This window comes from Enhydra lutris, unplaced genomic scaffold, assembly GCF_002288905.1.
Source record: "Enhydra lutris kenyoni isolate GAN:26980312 unplaced genomic scaffold, ASM228890v2 scaffoldscaffold28, whole genome shotgun sequence".
Classification (NCBI taxonomy): domain Eukaryota; kingdom Metazoa; phylum Chordata; class Mammalia; order Carnivora; family Mustelidae; genus Enhydra; species Enhydra lutris.
Genome location: NW_019154112.1, coordinates 6,300,527 through 6,321,482, shown reverse-complemented (window position 1 = coordinate 6,321,482; position 20,956 = coordinate 6,300,527). Strand labels below are relative to the sequence as shown.

General features: G+C 41.2%; 1 pseudogene; it reads right to left on the bottom strand.

The window, feature by feature from the left end:
- Positions 1–10,134: 10,134 nt before the first annotated feature.
- LOC111152459 lies at positions 10,135–11,288 on the bottom strand (annotated as a pseudogene).
- Positions 11,289–20,956: the final 9,668 nt, after the last annotated feature.

Below are 20,956 nucleotides of genomic sequence, written 5' to 3'. Positions count from 1 at the left end.
AATTACAACATTACAATGTGATACATTACAGCATTACAATGTGTACAATATACAAACCAAAAATTTGAAAGAAAGAAAGAAAAGATACAGAGGAAGGAAGGAGGAGAGTGACCAGGTTTTCCAGACTCCCATTCTTTTGGCTGCAGCCCATATCTTGTATCACAACACAGTACATACACACACATATAACAGAGAAAAAAATTCCAAGAAATAATACTTTCCTTCTTGTTACCTGTTATTCTTCAATATTTTCTGTTCTTTTCTATTTCTCTGAGTGTATGTATGTTTTAATGGTCATGACCCATCATATTTATTTCATGAATTACTAACTTGATAAAGATATTTGGTTAGAAAAACTGTCCTCATGGTAGCTAAGCCTGAACTGAATTCTACTTTATTGTTTAATTTTAAGATAGTAAAAATAGGGGCACCTGGGTGGCTCAGTCAGTTAGGTGTCTGTCTTCAGCTTGGGTCATGATCGCAGGGTCCTGGGATAAAGCCCAACCTTGGGCTCCCTACTCAACAGGGCATCTGCTTCTCCCTCTTCTTCTCCCTCTGTCCCTAACCCTGCTCATGCTCACTCTCTGTCTCACTCTCTCTCTAATAAAATATTTTTTAAAATTAAAAAAAAAAAACTAAAACTACAACCTAGGGTTATTGTTTTTAAAAAAATTAAGTAGTAAAAATAGTTACATAGCTCAAAAAATAAGAACTGCTCAAAAAATTGTCAGTGAGGGACGCCTGGGTGGCTCAGTTGGTTGAGCAGCTGCCTTCGGCTCAGGTCATAATCCCAGCGTCCTGGGATCGAGTCCCACATCGGGCTCCTTGCTCGGCGGGGAGCCTGCTTCTCCCTCTGCCTCTGCCTGCCACTCTGTCTGCCTGTGCTCGCTCTCTATCCCTCTCTCTCTCTGACAAATAAATAAATAAAATCTTAAAAAAAAAAAAAAATTGTCAGTGAAAAATCTTGCTCCTAGCCCTGTTCCATACTCCCATTCCCAAATTCCTTTTTCCTTAGCCCACCCAGATAACCACTATTATTACTTCCTTTTGTGAGCTTCTAGATCCTTCTAATACGCCTCTATGCAAATACAGCAAATATGGCTATTTTTTATGCAACTAGGCGTAAGTATGAATATGTGCACATATAGTCTTAGGTTCTCCTTTTCTTTCTTTTTTTTTAAGATTTTTTATTTATTTATTTGAGAGAAAGAGAGAGAGCATGAGAGGGGACAGGTCAGAGGGAGAAACAGACTCCCTGCCAATCAGGGCTCCCAATGTGGTACTCGAATCTGGGACTCCAGGATCATGACCTGAGCTGAAGGCAGTTGCTTAACCAACTGAGCCACCCAGGCACCAAGTTCCCCTTTTCTTGCCCAAATGATAATTAAATATATTTGACAACTTTCTTTTTTAAAAACTATCTTGGAGATTTTTTTTTTAAAGATTTTATTTATTTATTTGTCAGAGAGAGAGAGGGAGAGAGAGCAAGCACAGGCAGACAGAATGGCAGGCAGAGGCAGAGGAAGAAGCAGCCTCCCTGATGAGCAAGGAGCCCGATGTGGGACTCGATCCCAGGACGCTGGGATCATGACCTGAGCCGAAGGCAGCTGCTTAACCAACTGAGCCACCCAGGCGTCCCTATCTTGGAGATTTCTAATATCAATACTGACCTGAAGGAGGGTTTTTTATTTGTTTTATTAATTTGTGTGTGTGTGTGTGTGTGTGTATGTGTGTGTGTGCTGGACTTCAGGTCAGTTTTCACTTTAAACAGCTTTATTGAGCCATACTGATGTACAATAAATGATACATTTTTAAGTGCCCAGTTTGATGTTTTGACCTATTTCCCACCCACAAAACCATCACCACGATCAAGATAAGCATGTTGGTCACCCCCCCAAAATTCCTTGTGCCCATTTGTAAACCCATGCTTTGGGCCCTGCCCAGCCAAGTCTCCACTCCCAGACAACCACTGACCTATTGTCACCATGCATTGGTTCTCATTTTCTGGACTTTTGCATAAATGGAATTATATGGTATGTGCTTTTTCTGGCAAGGCGGGGGAGCTGGCTTCCTTCACGTAGCACTTTAAGACTTAAGCATATTGCCGCATTTACCAAGGATTCATCTCTTTTTATTGTTAGTTTTCCATTGTACAGATAACTCACGATCTGTTTATCCATTCATCTGCTTATGGATGTGAGTTATTTCCAATTAGGGACTATTACAAATAAGGGTACTATAAACAGTAATGCAGAAGTCTTTGCATGAACGATTAGTTTCACTTCCCTTAGGAATAGAATGGCTGAGTCATATGTTAAGTTTGTGATTAACATTTTAAGAATTTTCCAAAATGTTTGTACTATTTTATATTTCCACCAGCACTGTATAAGAATTCAGTAGCTCCCTATCCTCATCAACACTAGTTATGTTCAGTCTTTTTAATTTAAGACTTTCTAAAAGCTATCTAGTTATATCTCACTGTGTTTTTAATTTGCTTTTCTCTAATTACCAATAATGTTGAAAATTCTTTCATGTGCTAATTTTGTATTCATGTATCTTTTAGTTTTATTGATTTGCTCTATGGTTTTTCTATTTTTTATTTCATTGATTTCTACTCTGATCTTTATTTCTTTTCTTTGCTTATTTGGGATTTCATTTGCCCTTCTTTTATTAGATTCTTAATGTGGAAGTTGAGGTCATTGACTTGAGACCTTTCTTCTTTTTAGTACTGTTGTTAGAATGCTATAAATCAGGGCACCTGGGTAGCTGAGGTGGTTAAGCTACTGCCCTCGGCTTGGGTCATGATCCCAGGGTCCTGGGATTGAGCTCTGCATCAGGCTCCCCGCTCAGTAGAGAACCTACTTCTCCCTCTCCCTCTGCTGCTCTGCCTGCTTGCGCTCTCTCGCTTTCTCTGTCAAATAAATAAATAAAATCTGAAAAAAAAAAAAAAGGAATGCTGTAAGTTTCCATCCACATACTGCTTTAACAACATTCCACAAATTTTAATATGTTATGGTTTTATTCAGTTCAAAATACTTTATGATTTCACTCTTGATTTCTCTTTTGACCCCTGGATTATCTAGAAGTGTGTTATTTAGTTTTCAGATATTTGGGGGATTTTCTAGATACCTTTTGTTTATTTCTAACTTAATTCCTTTGTGGTATGAAAGCATACTTTTCATGATTTGATTCCTTTAAAATTCTTTGAGACTTGTTCAATGATAAAAAAAGGTTCATCTTGGCAGATGGTCCACATGCACTTAAAAAGAATGTGTATTCTGCTGTTGCTGAGAAGACTATTTCATGAATGTCCATAAGGTCAAGTTGGTTGATAGTGTTATTCAAATCTTCTAGAGCATTACTGATTTCCTGTCCATTTGTTCTATCAATACTGAGAGAAGGGTATTGAAAACTCCAGCTACAGGGGCACCTGGCTTTCTCAATTGGAAAAGCATTTGACTCTTGATCTCAGAGTTGTAAGTTCAAGCCCCACGTTGGGTGTAGAGATTACTTAAAGTAATATTTTAAAAAAATGAAAAAAACCTCCAACTCTAATTATAGGTTGGTCTATTTCTCTTCACATTCTGCTAATTTTGTTTAACATGTATTTTGAAGCTCTGTTCTTAAGTGCTTAATATTTAGCTTTGTTATGTCTTCTTGATGAAGGGACCCATTCATTCCTTATGAAATGGCGCTCTTTGTGCCTGGTGATATTTTTGCTCAGAAATTTACTTTGTCTAATATTATTATTGCTGTTACAGCTTTCTTTAGAATAGTGTTACCATGGTGAATCTTTTCTCTATCCTTTTATTTTATTTTATTTTATTTTTAAGATTTTATTTATTTGACAGACAGAGATCACAAGTAGGCAGAGAGACAGGCAGAGAGAGAGGGGGAAGCAGGCTCCCCGCTGAGCAGAGAGCCCGATGCGGGGCTCGATCCCAGGACCCTGGGATCATGACCTGAGCCGAAGGCAGAGGCTTTAACCCACTGAGCCACCCAGGCGCCCCCTATCCTTTTATTTTTAACATATTTGTACCTTTTCATTTAAAGCGGTTTCTTGTCAGCAGCATATAATTTAGTCTTGTTCTTTTTTCTGTCTGAAAAATCTCACATCTTTACTTAGGGTATTTAGACTATTTACATGTAATGTGATTATTGATATGATTAAGTTTGAATCTATCATCTTGTTATTTGTTCTGTATTTGTATCATTTGCTCTTTGTTCCATTTTTCCTTTTTCTGCTTCCTTCTGGATTAAGTGAATATTTTCAGTGATTCAGTTTTATCCTTTTTGTTGGGTTGTTAGCTACAACTCTTTGTTGGGTTGTAGTAGAGGTTGCTACAGGGTTTATAGTATGCATATTTAACTTATCACAGTCTACCTTCAAGTAATAGTCTGACTTCATCTTTAAGAACCTTACAAATGGGGGCGCCTGGGTGGCTCAGTGGGTTAAGCCGCTGCCTTCGGCTCAGGTCATGATCCCAGGTCCTGGGTTCAAGCCCCACATCGGGCTTTCTGCTCAGCAGGGAGCCTGCTTTCTCCTCTCTCTCTGCCTGCTTCTCTGCCTACTTGTGATTTCTCTCTGTCAAATAAATAAATAAAATCTTTAAAAAAAAAAAAGAACCTTACAAATGTGGGATGCCTGGGTGGCTCAGTTGGTTAAGCGACTGCCTTGGGCTCAGGTCATAATTCCAGGGTCCTGGGATCAAGCCACGCATCAGGCTCTCTGCTCAGCAGAAAGCCTGCTTCCCCTCTCTCTCTGCCTGCCTCTCTGCCTACTTGTGATCTCTCTCTGTCACATAAATAAATAAATAAATAAAATCTTAAAAAAAAAGAATTTGTTCTTTATTGCTGTTTTTAAGCAATTTGATTAAAATGTTATTTGGAATAGTTGGGGGGTTGTTTCTTTGTTTTTAAGGTATTATTTTTAAGTAATCTCTACACACATTGTGGGGCTTGAACTCACAACCCCATGAGTCACATGCTCTACCTACTGAGCCAGCCAGGCAGCCCTGGTGTAGTTTTCTTCATTTTTTTTTTTTTCTTTTTTCCTGCTTGTGGTTCATTGAGCTTCAGGGATCTTTTGGTTTATACTTTTCATCAAATTTATAAAATTTGGTCATTTTTCTTGAAATATTTACTGTCCCTCTCCCTTCTTCTCCAGGAATTCCACTAACATGTGTTATTAGTCCACTTGAAATCGTTCTATAGCAAACTGATACTCTGGATTTTTGGTTTTGGTTTTCCCCTTTTCTATTTATTTTCTTTATTCTTTCTTTCTGTATTTCATTTTGGATAGCTCCTGTAGTTATATCTTTGGGTTCACAGGTTGTTTTGTTTTGTTTTCCTTCTACAATGTCTACTCAACTGTTAATCTCATACAGTAAATTTTTTCATCTCAGACATTGTTGTTTTCTTTTCTAGAAGTTCAATGTTGTTCTCCTTTTATGTCTTCACATCTCTACTTAACATATTTAACCTTTCCTCTAGTGTCTTAAGCATACTGAATATAGTTATAGTTGTTTTTGTGTTCTTTTCTACTAATCCTACAAGATACTTTCTGGGTTGTTTCAGTTGGTTGATTTTTCCTTCTCTTTAAGGGTCATATTTTTTGCCTCTTTGCATATGAATTAACTTTTATTGGATAGTGGACCGTTCATGTTAGATATTGTAAATTTTACCTTTTGGAGCATGAGATATGATTGTGTTCCTCTAAACATTCTTGACCTTTGTTCTGGGATGTGGTTAAGTGACTCAAAAACATTTTGATCACTTTAAGCATCAATTATGCTTTGTTAGGTGAGACTAGAGTAGCATTTAGTCTAGGGCTAACTTTTCCCCTAAACTGAGACAAAATCTTTCTAAATATACCCAATGCTCTGAATACTGGATTTAACATAGTCAAAGGATAGGGCGCCTGGGTGGCTTGGTGGGTTAAAGCCTTTGCCTTCGGCTCAGGTCATGATCGGGATCGAGCCCCATATCGAGCCCCACATCGGGCTCTCTGCTTAGCGGGGAGCCTCCTTCCTCCTCTCTCTCTGCCTTCTTCTCTGCCTACTTGTGATCTCCGTCTGTCAAATAAATAAATAAATAAATAAATAAATCTTTATTAAAAAAAAGAAAACATAGTTAAAGGAGCCTCATGGTTTAAACAATTTGTGTTATTTTATAAATCTGCGGTGGAGACTTTTTGAGCTCATGATATAAGTTTGCTAAGGTTTTTCATTATAAGAATAATACTAGCTTTTAAACAAAAATCTACAAAATATAGAAAAGCAGGGAAAAAAAAGTCCCTTGGACTTATATTCCCTAGAGATAAATTCTGTTGCATTCTGGGGTGCTTCCTTTGTTTTGCTAGGGAGCATGAGCTTTCTCGTGGTAATGGAAGGATTCTCCCCTCCCGACGCTATAGAACTTTCTAAAACTTCAACAGGTTAGGGAGTACTTTGATTAAATCTAAAAGAGAATAACCCATGCTAACATGCTCTTCTTGTTCTCAGGTTGATTGATAACCTGGGAAGTGCTGCCAGCAGCCCACATCTGGTCCCAGCCCTCCAGGCAGCTCCCAGGGCCAGCAAGTTTTCTAACACCCTTTCTTCAGATTAAATAAGCCAAGGAACTACCAGCCAATAGACAGACTCTATGACCATGGCCATTCTCTGACCCTCTTTTTTTAGGAAGCCTTGGGTCATGGCTGCACCTCCAGTCTCAGGGCAAGTTGTCCTGGGCCAATCTGTGGTGTCAGCAGTTTATCTCCAGATTTTTTTCACTTAGGGAACATTTGAGTGCTTGCCAATCGCTGAGTCTTATGCTTGTCCCGGTTTTTATAGAATGACCCTCTTCTCTGGAGGAAATCATAGGCAAGAGGAGGAGACAGCATACAACCCAAGGACTATAATGCTAAATACACTGATTTCCCTGTTCGAAGTTGCTGCAGGGCAAAGCGTGAGGCAGGACTCTACATCGCCCTCTGCTGGGAACATCGGGAAAGAATTTTAGTTTTGGTCCGTTGGTTGGTTTCCTTTTTTTTTTTTTTTTTTTACAAAAATACTGAACATACTTTCTTGGTACAGAAGAACAGCCATTACATGGTCCATTAAGGAGGAATACACATTAGCAGTCAAAGGGTTAGTGTTATATACAAATATAGCTTTTCTTTTTTGTAGCCGTGGCTATAGCCTTAGGGATGTAAAAAATAGCATTTTGCAGCAGCAAGTTAGGAAACCGAGAAGCACCCACCAGTGGTTTTGAGCACATTAACAAAAACACACAAGAATGGATCCAACCACTTTAGTGAAAAATATCTAGGACAGAACTGTAAATTCAGTTCAATACTAAGCAAACACTAGAGCTTGATATTACTTCCAAAATAACTCACTCAGGTAGTATTGCATACTATTCTAAGTGACAAAAAGGGGCTAAGTAAACTTATTTACAGATAAAATGACCATAGAGTGCCTTTTAAATCTGCAATTTAGATTTCAGATTTTCTATGAAAAATTAACTGTACTGAACTTCTATAGATTGTACTTAACTAACTTGGCTATGAGAGTTTACAGCAAAGAGAAATATTGCCATCCAAATTATTAATTACAGTTTAACAATAATCTCAACATCAGTGGCCACTGTCATTACTATTATCTGACTTGTTTGGCCATCTTCTAGTCTCACTCTCGTCTTGATTCATAAACTCATCGTGGGAATAGGAGCTCAGGATGGGAATCAATGATTAGACTGCACATGTCAACTTAAAAGTCACACACTGGGAGGGGGGGGTGCCTGGGTGGTGCAGATGATCGTATGACTCTTAATTTGACTCAGGTCATGATCTCAAGGTCCTGAGATCGAGATCCAACCCTTAGTTGGGCTCGTGCTCAACTGCAGTCTGCTTGTCCCTCTGCTTCTGTTCCTACTCCCTACTCCTTCTCTCTCTCGTAAATAAATCTTAAAAAAAAAAAAATCACACACAGGATTACATTGCAGCAGCTATTCCAAATGTCTGGGGTTTTTGTGTGTTTTATTGTTGTTGTTTAGTTTTTATTTCATAATCATAAACTTAACTCAGCAATCCAGCTGGACTTGGAGGGGAGCAAGGAAAACATGAAACCCGTAGAACTGCAGTGAGAGCACAAAGACTATCGGATATTTCAAGCAGATGGGGGTGAAGGGTGCACTCCTGAGCTACAGAAGGAATGGTCTGGTATTTAAGAGAAAACACAAGTCAAATGTATTAGATTTGTCTGCAGTCTGCAAAGGCAATCTTCTTGCTAGTCTTGCCATCCTGGACCCAAAGCTCACCGTGGCTTCCATGATGTTCCTGCTCTCTTCCACCTTGCCAAAGATCACGCACTTGCCTTCCAACCACTCAGTGTAAGCAATGCAGAAGAAAAACTGGGAAGTGTTTGTGTTAGGGTCCAGCATTCGCCCTGGACAAGATGCCAGGACCCACGTGCTTAGGAAGAAATTCTCATCATCAAATTTCTCCCCATAGATGCATTTGCTGCCGGTGCCATTATGGCCATGAAGTCACCTCCCCGGCCCACCAATCCCTGAACTGTCCCATGAAAGCAGGAAACTTTATAACCACATCCTTTCTCCCCAGTGCTCAGAGCACAAAAGTTGTCTGCTGTCTTTGGAGCTTTGTCTGCCAACAGCTCCAAGGAGACGGGGCCCAAAGGCTCACCCTAACCAGCGATGTCAAAGAACACCATGGTGGGGTTGGCCGAGGCTGGCTGGCGTGAGTGGCTCGGAGCAGCAATGGGGTCTCAAATGTCTGTTTTGAGTTAAAGCACTCACTAAACTATTCATACCTAACCTATCAATACAATTTTACTACCAACTTTATAAATCTGAAGTTTTAGAACTATTATTTATAAAACCTGGTTTATAAACAGTACCTTTTGCAGAACAGGCAGGGAGACCGAACATAAACTATACCAACATGTAAATGAACTCTACTATGCCCTTGTGGCCAGAAGACTGCACTTTTTTCTAAAAGTTTTCTAAAAACTCTACTATGCCCTTGTGGCCAGAAGACTGCACTTTTTTTCTAAAAGGAAGATTATTTTTTGGACTTCCAGTGCTTAATTTACAGAACTCCAAGCATCGCTGCTTTCAAAAGTTTATAGAAAAATTCTTTTTTTTTTTTAAAGATTTTATTTATTTATTTGACAGAGAGAAATCACAAGTAGGCAGAGAGGCAGGCAGAGAGAGAGGAGGAAGCAGGCTCCCTGTTGAGCAGAAAGCCCGATGTGGGGCTTGAACCCAGGACCTGGGATCATGACCTGAGCCGAAGGCAGCGGCTTAACCCACTGAGCCACCCAGGCGCCCCTATAGAAAAATTCTTAATTAAACAAACTTAAAAATGAGTCATTCCGTTGAAACACTCCTCCAATATTAATAATTCACTCTTCAGTAAGAAATAGAATTCTTCTTCGCAAATGTCCCGGAATTACCTCACTCAATTACCACAAACATTAAAAACCAAACTGTTAGTTAAATCGGCAAAATATTTTTGTAGCCCTACTGAATGCCTGTACCTGTAGCTCCTCTGTTGTCTCAATAGGCACCACACTTATCTAAGTAACAGCAGGTCACATCTGGCAGATACTCACACTATGCTTATATATTGTACTGAAAACGCCTAAAGGTGATATGTGTGCTTACTGTCGGTAGACTCTCTGGGGCACATAAAAGTGGATCTAGTTAATGCCCTTTGAGAACAGCAGAGTTCTCTCTTAACTTTTTGTTTATAATGATACTTTTTTTTTTTAAGAATTGGGTTTTGGTTTTTTTTTTAAGATTTTATTTACTTATTTGACAGAGATCACAAGTAGGCAGAGAGAGGAGGAAGCAGGCTCCCCGCTGAGCAGAGAGCCAGATGCTGGGCTCGATCCCATGACCCTGGGATCATGAGCTGAGCCAAAGGCAGAGGCTTTAACCCACTCAGCCACCCAGGTGCCCCCCCCCTTTTTTAAAGATTTATTTATTTAAGAGCGAGTGCAAGCGAGGGAGTGATACAGGGAGTGGAAGAGAGAATTTGTAACGGACACCGCTGGGCGCAGAGACTGACGAAGGCTCAATCTCAGGACACTGAGATCAGGACCTGAGCCAAAACCAAGAGTCTGACATTCAACCCATGGGGTTCCCCCAGGCGTTCCTATAAGGATACTCTTTTTAAAAACTCTGTAACATTAATGATAAAGAAAGCCCATCAATTCCATTACATGTAGTTCGTCTGCGGATTACTGCATGGCAGATAATGGCAGGCTGAAAGGGAAAGTCCTGTCTGGTGATACAGGAAACAGTGGTTCAAAATACATGCAAGAACTGGGATCTTTTAAATGTTCCAAGCATCCTGTTACAGCCGAGGCGCGAAACACACACAGGTCATTAGCATCAAAACTAAGGTTGTGTTTCCGCTGTTCAATCTGGGCACGACGGGATCTGCCGCAGGGGCGGAAGCTCACAAGAAGAGGTTGTCCTCTTGTGCAGAGTCCCTGAGCAAAAATGTTCCGGCAGCTTTCCCTTCAAGAAGGGCTTTCACTTTGTAGCGGCCCATCGCTCCCCTGCAACGGGGATTTCCTATAGTCGGGAGCAAATCAGACTTGAGGCAGTGTATGTAATCAGTGGGTGGATAGACTTCCCAAGCTCCCCGTCGGTTAACATAGGCACAGGTGCCTCCAGATACCTGACGTTGTTTCTGCCTACGTGACCGCAAGACAGGTTGGTTGTGTCCTCTTCTGAGTCACAATTAGCTTGTGAAATGGCAAAATGGTTCCCACTTATTTCAGGCATTCCATGAGCTAATAACTTTGTTCCCAGTTAATATAAAGAATTACCCTGTGCAGCGGCTTCAGTGTATGTATTTGTGCATTGGGAGGAGTGTCAACCCCTTCCCCAATACTAGGCCACCTTCTCCCTCTACCTTTATCTACTTTATCCTCTGTAGAAGCCAACTACGGATCAAATGTGTCAAAAAATGTTGAGTGTGGTTTCACAGGGCCTACATGCTATGTAATCAAATGCCATTTTGGAGCTAAATCTGAGCCAGGAGGAAAACGGCATTTTGCAAGGATTAATTCAGACAGGTGTATTTTTCTTTTATTAGAAAAGAAGGACTTTAACTACATGTTGTAAATTCTCATGGAAAAACACAAGCCCATAGTATCTGGTAACCTTTGTCCCAGAGACTGACTTCCTTTCAGGGGTCCAAACAAAGGGTCATATTGAAATACTGGTGTCTGGATTGAGAAAGTAAATACTTGAATGACTGGGTAACACATCTTTCTGCAAGTCAGATGGTTTCCCATTATTTGATTTTGACAAAATTGAATAAGGACCTCCTGGAATTGTCAGCTGATGAGGGATTAAAATAAGCTTTGGTGGCGATTACTGCATGATCTTTGGCAAATTATTTGAAAGGAGTTCCAAAAGAACTCTGAGCATTCTATTACTATAGCAGAACTCTTTCTATTCCCATCTACTGGTTTCATATGGGTCAGTTTTCTTGGCCACTACTAAAAGAAGTACGAATGGAATGATGCAGGACTCCTTGAGAAAAATCACCTACTGTTCTACTGAGATGCATTTGCAACAAAATTTCATTTATCAGAAAATGATATTGTATGTTATTTTGATTAATCCTGCAATAAGAATACTTGTAACAACAAGTAAGAAAGTTTTTAGAAGATTATGATCTCGGGAAATGTTTTTAGAAGTTAAATTTCAGGAACACTTGGGTGGCTCAGTTGGTTAAGTGCCCAACTCTTGGTTTAGGTCACGAGGTTGTGGGATCAAGTCCTGCATCAGGCTCTGCACTCAGTTCAGTCTGCTTCAGATTCTCTCTTCCTCTCCCTCTCACTCCTGTTCTCTCTCTCTCTCTAAAATAAGTAAATAAAATCTTTAAAATTTTTTTAAATTAAATTTCAATGTAAATGCACATTTATGTCGTAGAGAAGTATGATAGGATGATCAATAAAGACTTTTTTTGGGTGCCTGGGTGGCTCAGTGGGTTAAGCCGCTGCCTTTGGCTCAGGTCATGATCTCAGGGTCCTGGGATCGAGCCCCGCATCCGGCTCTCTGCTCAGCGGGAAGCCTGCTTCCCTTCCTCTCTCTCTGCCTGCCTCTCTGCCTACTTGTGATCTCTCTCTGTCAAATAAGTAAATAAAATCTTTTAAAAATAAATAAATAAATAAATAAAGACTTTTTTTTCTCATCGTAAATCATTTGGAATTTATTTCCAACTCCAATATTTTATAGTTATTTTCTTGCCCAGGTAAGATTTTTTTTTAAGATTTTTATTTATTTATTTGACAGAGATCACAAGTAGGCAGAGAGGCAGGCAGAGAGAGAGATGGGGAAGTAGGCTCCCTGGGGAGCAGAGAACACAATGTAGGGCTCCATCCCAGGATGCTGAGATCATGACCTGAGCTGAAGTCAGAGGCTTTAACCCATTGAGCCACCCAGGCGCCCCCCAGGTGAGATTTTATTCCTGACTCATACCTCCCTTTTCTTTCGTTTAAATTCAATTAATTAACATATAGTTTATTATTTGTTTCAGTGGTAGAGGTCAGTGATTCATCAGTTGCATGTAACACCCAGTGCTCATTACATCATGTGCCCTCCTTAATGTCCATCACTCAGTTACCTAATCTCCCCCACCCAACTCCCCTCCAGCAACCTTCAGTTTGTTCCCCATAGCTAAGAGTCTCTTATGGCTTATCTCCCTCTCTGATTTCATCTTGTTTTATTTTTCCCTCCCTTCCCGTATGCTCCTCTGCCTTGTTTCTTAAATTCTGCCTATGAGTGAGATCATATGATAATTGTTTCTCTGATTGACTTATTTCACTTAGCATAATTCCCTCTAGTTCCAGTCACATCATTGTCAATGGCAAGATTTCATTCTTTTCGATGGCCAAGAAATATTCCACTGTATATATACACCATGTCTTCTTTATCCATTCATCTGTCAATGGACATCTGGGCTCTTTCCATAGTTTTGCTATTGTGGACACTGCTGCTATGAACATTGGGGTGCAGGTGCCCCTTCAGATCATTACATTTGTATCTTTGGGGTAAATACCCAGTAATGCAATTGCTGGGTCATAGGGTGGCTCTATTTTCAACTTTCTTTTTTTTTTTTTAAGATTTTATTTATTTATTTGACAGACAGAGATCACAAGTAGGCAGAGAGGCAGGCAGAGAGAGAAGAGGAAGCAGGCTCCGGGCTGAGCAGAGAGCCTGATGCGGGGCTTGATCCCAGGACCCTGGGATCCTGACCTGAGCTGAAGGCAGAGGCTTTAACCCACTGAGCCACCCAGGCACCCCTATTTTCAACTTTCAATAAAGACTTGAAAGCATAAAATTACATCACTTGAGAATAAATTTCTGTGACAGTAAAATGGACTAGAAACACAACCTCAAGGAGACAAAGGAGTAATGTAAACTTTCTTGTAGTTAACAAAGCGATTTTACTTTTTTTTTTACATATATTAATGAATGTTGGTGGGTATCAGGTTGACATTCAAAGCTGATGTAACACTTTTATTTCAAAGTATCAATTTCCTTTGCAATTTGTATGCTTTTACCTCATTTTCTTGCCTAGTGACCCTGGCTGGTACTTCTAGTATACTATGGAATAGAAGGAGTGAGAATGGACATCCTTGTCTTATCCCTGATCTTAGGGGACAGTCTTGTCCCCTAATAGTAAGACATTCAATCTCTTACTATTAAATATGGTGTTAGCTGTGGGGTTTTCATAGATGCCTTTTATCAGATTGAGAAAGTACCACCCCTCTGTTTCTAGTCCGTTAAATGTTTTGCCTGGTGGTAGTTTAAAAGTTATTTCAGTGGGTAAGGGAGCAAAATGTTTGAAAGTTCAAGTTCAAGCTCCTCAGATGCTCTATACTTGCTATAGTCCTGCCCATAGAAGAGGCCCAACAAATATCTGAGAAGCAAACTCTCTCCCATCCCCCGCCTTGCATTTTATTCTCCCCAGTTATTCTATGGTGTCTATGCCTCCCCCGCTCCACTCCCCAAAACCGTGCTGTCTTATCTGGAGTTTCCTTTCCACTCTCTTCTATTCCCAGCTGACACGTATTCATGATCCCCAACGCTGTCCAGGTGTCATCTCATTCAGGAAAGACACCATTCTTCAGACCCTGAGCTAAGTGGGCCTTTTTGTGTGTGTTCCCATGGTACCCTGTGCTTCTACCATTATACACCATGTGAATTATTTATCTATATGTCCATCCCCCACTAAATGAGACAGGTGATATACACACACAGGTATGTGGCCAAGAGTGTGGATTCAAGAGCCCTACGGCCCAGATTCAAAACCCTGCCTCTTACTAGCTTGGGTGACCTTGGCTGTGCCTCAGTTTCCTTATCTGCCACGGGTGATGATAATAACGCCTATTTGGTAGTGTGTGACAGCTGTGGGTCTAGTAAACAGTGTCTAGTAAACAGTAATTATTCCGTGAGTTAGCTCTTAAGTCCCATAGGGCAAGGCGTTGGTTTTTTCCTTCTCTGCTTCTCATAGCCCTGGCCAAAAGGTGAGTGAGTCCTCAATAAATGTTCATCACGAGGGTGAGCATGGTGGACACTATCTGAAAGAAGGAAAAGTGAAACAGATTCAACGTTGCACAGCAGGTAGAAATCAGAATTCAACTATGTAAGCCATTTCTATGTATTTCCTACCCTGCCTTCGGTCTCATCCTGGAACCAAGCTGGAGAAATTAAATACCTGTCGTTATATACTCCCTCTCCCTTGGGTCCCATAACAGCCTGGGAGGTTTATGAACTGCTCAGAAAATAGGGAAAATACTTTGATCTCCAGAAAAACAATCTCCAGCTGATTGTTTTTCTGGTCCAAGTCTTCATCACCCCTTGAACATATTTAGTATAACAGAGCATCTTGTCCTGGCTTCCACCTCATGATGTTTATAATTTGCCTTAAAATATTAAAGGGGCGCCTGAGTGGCTCAGTTGGTTAAGCAACTGCCTTTGGCTCAGCTCATGATCCTGGAGTCCCAGGATGGAGTCCCGCATCGGGCTCCCAGCTCCACGGAGAGTCTGTTTCTCCCTCTGACCTTCTTCCCTCTCATGCTCTCTCTTTCTCTCTCTGAAATAAATAAATAAAATCTTTGAAAAAAAAAATTCGGGATTCCCCCAGGGAATCAATGAAAGATTGATCCTCTAGATCCATCTCTAGATAGACCCTCTAGGTGGTTCTTCTTGTACTTAACAGAACCTTAGAAAGGCGTCCCTAGGTCCCTGTTTCATCAACTCACCTAGAGGGGATGTGCTATAAAACTTTGATAACCATTCCTCTAGTGTTGGACTTCCACATTTTTTTTCTTTAATTGGCATTTTTCAAGAAACAAATCCATTTTTTCAAAATAAAATACTTGGGCATATTAAAACTTCTGACAAAGACCGGATAACATTTGTAGGTGCTACTTATAGTTAACATCCAGGTGCGGCTTACATTCTAATCTGTGATTCCCATGCCAGGAGTGGTTTGTAAACATTCCGATCAGAAGGCGGCTTCGACAAAGGAGTTCAGGATCATTGATTAACGCAAATTCCGCCAACGGCAGCTTTTTTTTTTTTTTTTTAAATAACATCCATTACACAAATTAATAGGCAACTCATTTCACGAGTGGAAACCTGCTTCCGATGATGCCTCTGGTGTTGATCAGGATTGGAACAGCATAACTAATTATAAAGGAGACTCCGTCTCTGGTTCCCTGCTGCCAGCTCTGCGGGTGACAAAGTCCTGCCTCGGTGATACTGTTATCCCACCTTGAGTAAAACAGTAAAACATTCATGCAGTGGCCAGAACATCCAAAAGGCCGGAGAGACGTCAAAGAGCTTACATAGTCATAGGAGCTGTTTTGTGCCCGCCTGCTAATGAATGTTTAACAAAGGTTGCATGTGTGTGGCCGGTTTTAGTGTGCAACATTTTTCTTTATATTTTGGGAGTGAAGATGAGAAGCTGGCAACTCCTCATTGCTTTAGACTTCTCTGGCAGGTATGGTTACCGACAAAAAAGAATGCAGCGTTGGATGTGATCAGCTCATTTCAGTTTACAACACCTGCTGTCTCCCTGAGCACGCAGGGAGCAGAGCAAGGGCTCTCCCTACCTCTAGAACCACCAGTGTCTGGGACCTGCCCATTGCTAGAGAATCTCCTTTCTCTCTCAACTTTCCTGCTGTGGGCAGAGCATCCAAAAGGACAGAGAGCTGAGACCTCGAAGAATTTACTTAGTTTCCCATTCCACCAAGCCAAGGTTTTTTTTCTCTTCTCCCTACTCTCCCCAACCCTTCACTCCAGCACTATTTTTTTTGAAGCTTAAGCTTTATAAAGGAGGAAGAAGGGGGAAAAAAGCCAGAAAGGGGGTTATCTCCGAGCAGCTTCTGTTCTCAAGCCTCTCCAGGGAGCCCAAAATGCTGGCAAATTTGCTTGGAAGGTGCTAGCCACTTTGGGTGTATGCTGTAGACTGCCCAGACAGGCTGTGCTGGATAGTCTCTGTTTGCCCCTCCAGATGAATCCTCCACCCTTCTCCACCCTCTCTGTGCCCTGGGAGGTTGGGTTGCACGGACCGCATCACCCATGCACCCTTGCCTTCTTACTTCCAGTTGTTTCACTCAATGGGAGGCACTAGCTGGCCTGAGAGGATGAGAGGAGTAAGAAATTGGGCATTGAATTCCCTGCTGGACAGTGGTTATGTCCTTTTATTAAAGGGCACAGCTGCCATCCAGCAGATCTTTCTTCTTTTTTTTTTTTTAAAGATTTTATTTATTGGACACAGACAGAGAGAAAGCACAAGTAGGCAGAGAGGCAGGCAGAGAGAGAGGGGGAAGCAGGCTTCCTGCTGAGCAGAGAGCCCGACGTGGGGCTTGATCCCAGGACCCTGAGATCATGACCTGAGCCAAAGGCAGAGGCTCAACCCACTGAGCCACCCAGGCACCCCCAGCAGATCTTTCTTATCGCTACAATTCTGATAGGGGTTGAATTGTGTCCCCTCCAGCCCCTCCCACCAAAATAAGATATATTGGAGTCTTAACCCCCAGTACTTCAGAAAGTGACCTTATTTGGACATAGGATCTTTACAAAGGTTAAAGTTAAAGAGAGGGACACCGGAGGTGGCCGCCTTGAGCTCAGGTCATGATCCTGGGGTCCTAGGATCAAGTCCTACATCAGGCTCCTTGCTCAGCAGGGAGCCTGCTTCTCCCTCAGCTTGCTGCTCCCTCTGCTTATGCTCTTGTTCTCTCTCTGACAAATAAATAAAATTTCTTTAAAAAATAAAGAGAAGTTAGAAGAATTAGAAGTTAAAAGAGATCATTAGAATGCGTCCTAATCCATTATGACAGATGTCCTTATGAAAAGAGGAAATTTGGACACAGACTGAGACACACATAGAAGGAAGAAAATATAAAGAGGCACAGAATCCTCTACAAGCCAAGGAAAGAGGACAGATCCTTCCCTCACAGGCCCCAGAAGGAACCACCCCTGCTGACACCTGGATTTCTAGCCTCCAGAACCATGAGACAATAAATTGCTGTTGTTTAAACCACACAATTTGTGATACTTTGTTATGGCAACCCTAAGCAGACTAATACAAGGTATTATTGGGTTCTGGTTAACATCTCCACCCCTTGTCCTTTCAGGCCCAAGGGTGGTAAGGACTCCCACTATTGCTAGTCCTTGGACGCCTCACCATTCCTTCTTGGTTTCCCTTAACCCTACCCACACCTCAATCCCTTCATTCAATTATCTTCAATTTTTCTGTTGAATGTGCCATGTGTTTCTTGTAACTCCAGCCTAGGATATAATTGTTTTCCTAATATACTTCACAAAACTATGTAAAATTCTGTTGGGGTTCTTCAATCGTGCAGACATCTACTGGGAATCTGAAAAGTAAAGCATCCAATGTATTTTCATTTTGTTCTGCTGTCCATTTCATCTCACAAGACAAAAGGGAAGCCATAAAAGGGAAATGATATTTTTCGACTTAATTCAGATCAAAACTTAGGACAAAGTGTTAATAGTTTGTGGTAACCAAAGCAGGGAATGTTGGGTTTGATGAAACATGTGTCCTAAACTTTAGGTGATCAAATTTCAGAAACTTCCAAGAAGCATTAGGGGACAGTCCCAGGGAAGTCTTAATAAATTAGCTCACATGGGGCACCTGGGTGGCTCAGTGGGTTAAAGCCTCTGCCTTCGGCTCAGGTCGTGATCCTGGGTCCTGGGATGGAGCCCCGCATAGGGCTCTCTGCTCAGTGGGGAGCCTGCTTCCTCCTCTCTCTGCCTCCCTCTCTGCCTACTTGTGATCTCTGTCTGTCAAATAAATAAAATCTTTAAAAAAAAATTGTAAAAATAAATAAATAAATTAGCTCACAGGGAATGGGATCTTTTCAGAAATTAAATTCTGACACTGCTCCTGAACAGTTTTCCAAATAATTCTACTTTTAAAAGAACTTGAGAAAAACAGTTGTGCAAGAGGGATATGCATGCTTCACCACTTGAAGAGGAAGGATGAAATCCAGAATGGGACAAGCCCTGTGAAATTGGGGATGAGAGGGTGGGGAATGATTTTTAAAGTTATGTTTAAAGTAAGAAGCACAAAAAAGGCAGAGGCTTTATTTTTTTATTTTTTCAAGTTTTTATTTAAATCCCAGTTAGTTAAAATACAGTGTAATATCAGTTCCAGATGTAGATTTCTGTGGTTCATCACTTACATACAATACCCAGGGCTCATCACAAGTACACTTCTTATCACCCATCACCCACCTAACCAAACCCCCTGCCCACCTCCTCTTCAGTAACTTTGTTTGTTCTCTATAGTTAAGAGTCTGTCTCCTGGTTTGCCTTTCTTTCTTTCTTTTTTTCCTCCTATGTTCATCTGGGGTTTTCTTTCTTTTTTTAAAATTTTATTTGTCAGAGACAGCACAAGCAAGGGGAGCAACAGGCAGAGGGAGAAGCAGGCTCGCAGCTGAGCAAGGAACCTGATGCAGGACTGCATCCCAGGACCCGGGGATCATGACCTGAGCCCAAGGCAGATGCTTAACTGACTGAGCAGTTTCTTACTTAAAAAGGCATGGGCTTTAGAATGGGGGGGGGGGCAAACTAGCTCAGATGAACAACTATACAGATTTTAGAAAAAGTGTGGAGAACTGAACATGCTGAGAGAAAGGGGAAAAATACAAAAAAGGGAGAAATGGTCAATTGAGGGAACTCAATCCAGTGAACTTGACAATGACTCTGGAAAAATTCTCGAATGAGTTATTAAACAATAAGCTCTTAGGGAAAGAAGCAGTGATCACTCAAAGCCAGAATAGGTATGAAGAATTTATGCCAAGTTAAACTTATTTCCTTCTTAATGAATCTGCAGTATCGCATTTGGGTTATTAGCACAGTTTCACGTTGTCCGGCTCAGTGTTTTCTCTCTCTCGTCCAGAACTTTCTCATAAACTGCACATCATTTATTCTTTGAACAGACAAATATTTAAGCACCTCCTAGGTGCTGGATACTACGCTAGACACTGAGGATACCTCAAGGAAAATCCAAACAGGATTCCTACCCTCATAGAGTTTACTTTCTTGTGGAGAGTGTTTTGCCAATTCTGGGACTTCTCATCAGCCACCACAGCTCTCCTGTCTTTTCTAAATCACGGGAGATTTTCCTGAGCTAGCAGAACCCTCAGGCTCCAGGGCCTCACTGTCTGCCCCAACTCTCCCTTTGTTCTCAAGTAGAGTGGAGAGGAAACTGGGATGCAGTTTTCCTTGGCCAACAGGTGCTATCCTCTTTTGCAATATGTCCAGAAATGCTATCATTCAGGTTCCATGCAATAGATATTACCTAAATTTCAAATTCGGCCAACCTGCATTTCTGGCATCACGTTCCACTGGATCCACTTCAGTCATTACCAGCCCCGCCCCCACCTTTAAGTTTCCAAATCTGTGCCTTTTTGCTCAACTGATTTTCTCATGCAGGAAGGCCTAATGTCTCTTTCTCCACCTACGGAAACCCTACACATTTCCCAAGACCCAGTTCAAAAGCTGCCTCCTCCCCTGGCTGAATTTGATTACTTATTTTGCTCAATAAAATCCCGCCCAAGCCCCCATGCTTCACTTGTGCAGTACTATTACACTTTCATCTTCCTTTCTCAGTCAGTTAATTACTTGTCTGTCTTCCCCATAGAGTCTAACTTCTTCTAGGGCAAGGGTCTTCAAAGCTTACCCGCTGTCCAGCTTTAGTACTTTACAGCAGGGGTTGGCAAACTAAGGCCTGAGCCAAGAATGATTGAAATAGTTGAAAAAGATTAACAGAAGAATAGTATTTTATGACGTGAAAATTACATGAAATGCAAATTTCAGGGACCATAAACAAAGCTTTATTGGAACACAGCCCCTGTTTTCTATTTTCCATTTGAGCTCCAGGGGCAGATTTGAAGAGCTGAGAGAGATCTTATGGCCCACAAGCCTTAATGTTTACTATATGGCCCTTTACAGAAAATCTTTGCTAACCTTGCCTTACAATATGGGTTTGCTGATGGAATCACTGGATCAGGACACCCAAAATTGGGGGTACATCCCCTCCTACTTTCAGTTTCTTAGTGGATGTAATATTTTGCTTTTAAGCTGTCATAAATATCAAATGAAATAATGCACTTAGAAAAGTATAAACACATGCTACAACTATATCATGTACTAAGAAGATGATAAAGTGGTAGAATGAGAAAACACTGTTTTTTTTTATTTTTTTTTTAAAGATTTTATTTATTTATTTGTCAGAGAGAGAGAGAGGGAGAGAGAGCGAGCACAGGCAGACAGAATGGCAGGCAGAGGCAGAGGGAGAAGCAGGCTCCCTGACGAGCAAGGAGCCCGATGTGGGACTCGATCCCAGGACGCTGGGATCATGACCTGAGCTGCCTTCAGCTCAGGT